The sequence below is a fragment of the Halichoerus grypus genome, chromosome 15 (assembly GCF_964656455.1).
Source record: "Halichoerus grypus chromosome 15, mHalGry1.hap1.1, whole genome shotgun sequence".
NCBI lineage: Eukaryota > Metazoa > Chordata > Mammalia > Carnivora > Phocidae > Halichoerus > Halichoerus grypus.
Window position 1 is genome coordinate 53241311 of NC_135726.1, and position 4336 is coordinate 53245646.

At 48.8% G+C, this 4336-nt stretch overlaps 1 long non-coding RNA gene across 1 annotated transcript; it reads right to left on the minus strand.

The window, feature by feature from the left end:
- Positions 1 to 2592: 2592 nt before the first annotated feature.
- On the minus strand, positions 2593 to 4002 carry LOC144380196 (uncharacterized). The gene is made up of 2 exons (XR_013444097.1): positions 3475 to 4002; positions 2593 to 2948 (listed from the first exon to the last, which is right to left on the minus strand). It is a non-coding gene; the product is annotated as an uncharacterized LOC144380196 (long non-coding RNA).
- Between the last annotated feature and the right edge of the window lie 334 nt (positions 4003 to 4336).

Below are 4336 nucleotides of genomic sequence, written 5' to 3' on the forward strand. Positions count from 1 at the left end.
AAATGGGGTAATAATCCCGCTTCCTGCAGCAGGTTGCGCTGAGGGATGAATGGGCTCTTGTATGAGAAGCACTTAGAGCAGCACCCGAAACTGTACCCCAGATACCTAGTACTTAACATCACCAGCTTGCCTTGGGCTGATGTTGTCACACTGTGTTCCGGTTTTTTAGGTACTGACTGCTCCATTACCTGCACCAGTCTTTAGAAAGACTGGCCCAGAAATCTTTTTTTTTTTTTTTTTTTTTTTTTTAAAGATTTTATTTATTTTATTTATTTGACAGAGAGAGAGATAGAGAGAGCAGGAACACAAGCAGGGGGAGCGGGAGAGGGAGAAGCAGGCTTCCCGCCGAGCAGGGAGCCCGATGTGGGACTCGATCCCAGGACCCTGGGATCATGACCTGAGCTGAAGGCAGACGCTTAACGACTGAGCCACCCAGGTGCCCTTTTTTTTTTTTTTTTTTATTTAAAGATTTTATTTATTTATTTGACAGAGAGAGACACAGCGAGAGAGGGAACACAAGCAGGGGGAGTGGGGGAGGGAGAAGCAGGCTTCCCGCGGAGCAGGGAGCCCGATGCGGGGCTCGATCCCAGGACCCTGGGATCATGACCTGAGCCGAAGGCAGACGCTTAACGACTGAGCCACCCAGGCGCCCCTGGCCCAGAAATCTTACCTACCTTCTGTGTGGCCCTGTTATAGGTTGAAACATGCCTCCTCCCCCAAAAAGAGATCTTGAAGTCCTAACCCCAGGCACCTCAGAATGTGATCTTATTTGGAAATAGGGCCTTTACAGCGGTAATCAGGTTAAAATGAGGCCGTTAGGGTGGGCCCTGATCCATTATGACTGGTGTCCTTACCAAACGGGACGTTGGGACACAGAGACAGACATGCGCAGCAGGAAGGTGAGGTGAAGACACACAGGGAGGATGCCACGTGACCAGGGACGATTGGATGGATGCATCTACAAGCCACGGGGCATCTGGGGCTGCCAGAAGCCGGAAGAGGCAAGGAAGCATCCTTCCGTACAGGTTTCAGAGGGAGCATGGCACAGCCAACACCTTGATTTCTGACTTCCAGCCTCCAGAACTGTGAGTCAGTAAACTCGTGTTGTTCAAAGCCACCCACCTTGCTATACTTTGCCACTGAAGCCCTAGCAAATGAATACAGGCCCCCATTCTCTATACCTTTGGGAGTTAGGAACCAGGTGGAGATAGGACCGGTCCCCCTGTCCACCTGGCAGTTCACCATCAAGATTTTGTTTCCCCTTGTATATTAGTTAGGAAACCCCAAAACAGAGTAGTACCTTAAACAAAATAGAAATACCTTTTTCTTGGGCGCCTGGGTGGCTCAGTCGGTTAAGCGTCTGCCTTCAGCTCAAGTCAGGATCTCAGGGTCCCGGGATCGAGCCCCGCATCGGGCTTCCTGCTCAGCAGGGAGTCTGCTTCTCACTCTCACTCTCCCTCTCTCTCAAATAAATAAAATCTTTTAAAAAAAGAAAAACAAAAACCTTTTTCTCTCTCTGAACAGTCTTGCATACGCTGTCGAGGGCAGATAAGCACCCAAGCTGCTTCTCTCTTGTCCTTGTCTCTGCCATCACTGCGCCTCACATCCTGTTGGCCAGAACTTGGTCACACGACCCCAGCCGGATGAAGGAGGGTCTGGGACATGCCGTCTTTATTCTAGAGAGAGTCCTGTGTCCGGTGAAAATATCAGGGTCACGCATTGTGCCCTGTCCTGGGAGCACAAAGGCAGGTCACTGAGTTCAGTGGCCAAGAAGATGCTAAGCTGGTCTCCCTTGCAGGAACCCCCCAAGTTCTTGTTCTTTCTCCTCATGAGGATGTTAAGGGAGGGGAAAGCTGATTGTCATGAATTTCTCTCCAAAGAGGCAACGTCCTTCTTCCAGTCAGTTCTGAAATCGGGAGGTGGAAATGGCGTGGCAGAGATCATGCTGAACTTGTGCTCTTAGGCGGGCCACGCCTGGACCAGGAGACCCGCCCCAGCTGCTGGTGATTCTCTGACCTTACACTGGGAGGTTGATGTTGGTTTTTTTTCCTTCTCAGCTCTGGGTCTTGATAGTTCTGGGAAAACAGTGCCCAGTTACATCCCGTTTTGCAGATGGGCTAAGTGAGGCTTGTGGAGGTTGGAACCATGTAGGGTGTTTTGAAATGTGTGTGGTTGAGCCAGAAGTGAATTCAGATCTTCAGAGACCAGACCCATGATGTCATTGCTGGTAAACATGAATCCTTATCTTCAAGCCTCCAGAGGGTCCTCGAAGACATGGAATCCATCCATCCTAGAGAGATCCTAGGTGACTGAGGTCCAGAGTGAGGACAGAGGTCGTGGGGACTGGGGGTGGGCACAGTGGGCTCTTGCATTCAGGGACGGAGGGAGGGATGGGAAGAGAGTAATAGATATGATATGATATTCAATCAATCTCATCCAGTGAATAAGACCGAACTTTGCAATCAGGTTGGCTTAGTATTAACCCAAGCCCTACTGTTTACAGCTGTAACCTTAGACAAGTTACTTAGCCTCTTTGTATCTCAGTTTTGGAATCTGTTGAAGGGGGATAACATTAGCACTGATGGCATCAGCTCATTCAACCCTGGCAAGGTAGGTTTTATTACCCCCACTGTATTGTAGTGGGTTCAGAGAAGTGAACAAATATGCCCAAACCCACAAAGTTAGTGAGCAGAGCATCGTGCTGCTCACACAGGCATTGGGTAAACATTAGAAACTATGGGGCGCTGGTATGGGTGTTCCCCATACTGCTGAACTTGCTCTAGCATAATCAGTTAGTAATGGATGCATTAATAGAGGTACAGACACCAGCAGGAAAGGAGTACGATCCTCTTCTGCTTGGACCACTCTTGATTTCTGACTTCCATTCTACATTCACTTTTTGTTTTTGTTGATCAGTTGGTTGCTTGGTTGCTTTTGGTTTTGTAAAGCTGTATAGAGTAAAATGCACAGATCTTCAATGTCTAGTACGAGTTTTGACAAATATAATCACCTGTGTGACCAACACCCCAATCAGATACGGAACATGTACATCACCCTAGGTTATTTCCTCAGGACGTAAGTTTGAGAATGTTAGAGAGAGAGAGCATGCCAGAAAGGGGAGGGAGAAGGAGAGGGAGAGAAAGAACCAGTGTTTGGCAAATTTCAGGGAGGCAGGTTTGGTTACAACATGAGGAATGAGTTTGTCATGCCCTTTGGGTTCCTCATTGTTCATTCTGGTAACGCAGACATGCTGCTTTTTAATCTAGAATTCCCCTCACCCTGCGTTCCTGAACACACCCACATCCTTCAGCATCAGCATCATCGCTAGGGAAATTCAGGGGTCCTCGCTCTGCTCCTTTAGTCCATCGTGCATCAAATGTCCATTACAGGTTGCGACCACCTGGTGTTCTGATTGTGCGTGTGTCTGGCACACCCACCAGACTGTGTACTCCTGGAGGGACCGCAGTTACTCACCTCTGCATCTCCAGCGCAGGCCAGTAAATCGGGGGCAGGACAGTCGTTGGCTGGAAAATCCCATCTCAATGCTCATCACTGGTGCCATTGTTTACTGAAAACGACACATGTCCAGTGTTCTCCTAATGTCCTCCATGCACGTCACATGCATTCCTCACAACAACTACGTAAAACAAGCTGTGCTTGTCACCCATGTTCCCAGGAAGCAGAATCTCAAGAGACAGTGTCAGCCCAAACGAGGCGCTCCCCAGATACAAGGCTGGAAGGGAGAATGAGAGAAAGAGAAACTGAGTCTGAGCTTTGTTTTTCCTAGGGAGTGGTCAGTAGGATGCATTCTTTCTTTTGTTTAATATGCTAGCATTTATTGAGTGCCTATGATGTTCTACGGGTTGAGGTTCCAGCAATGAGTAGGACGAGGTGTCTCCTGTTACGAAATGTACATCTGGTGGATGGAGACAGACAGATAGCTTCCCACCTGGAACTCGGTTATGGATATGTCCTGGTTGTCCACACAGCACACATCCCCGGATTTTCTTTCTTTCTTTTTTTTTTTTAAAGATTTTATTTATTTATTTGAGAGAGAGAATGAGATAGAGAGAGCATGAGAGGGGGGAGGGTCAGAGGGAGAAGCACACTCCCCGCTGAGCAGGGAGCCTGATGCGGGACTCGATCCCAGGACTCCAGGATCATGACCTGAGCCGAAGGCAGTCGCTTAACCAACTGAACCACCCAGGCGCCCCTCCGGATTTTATTTCTGACATCCACTCACTCCTCACACGCGCTGTACACATCACACACCTCCAGAGAGCCTGCTGCCAATCTTCCAAGGATGTTCCCTTAATCACAGTGATGGGGTCAGAGG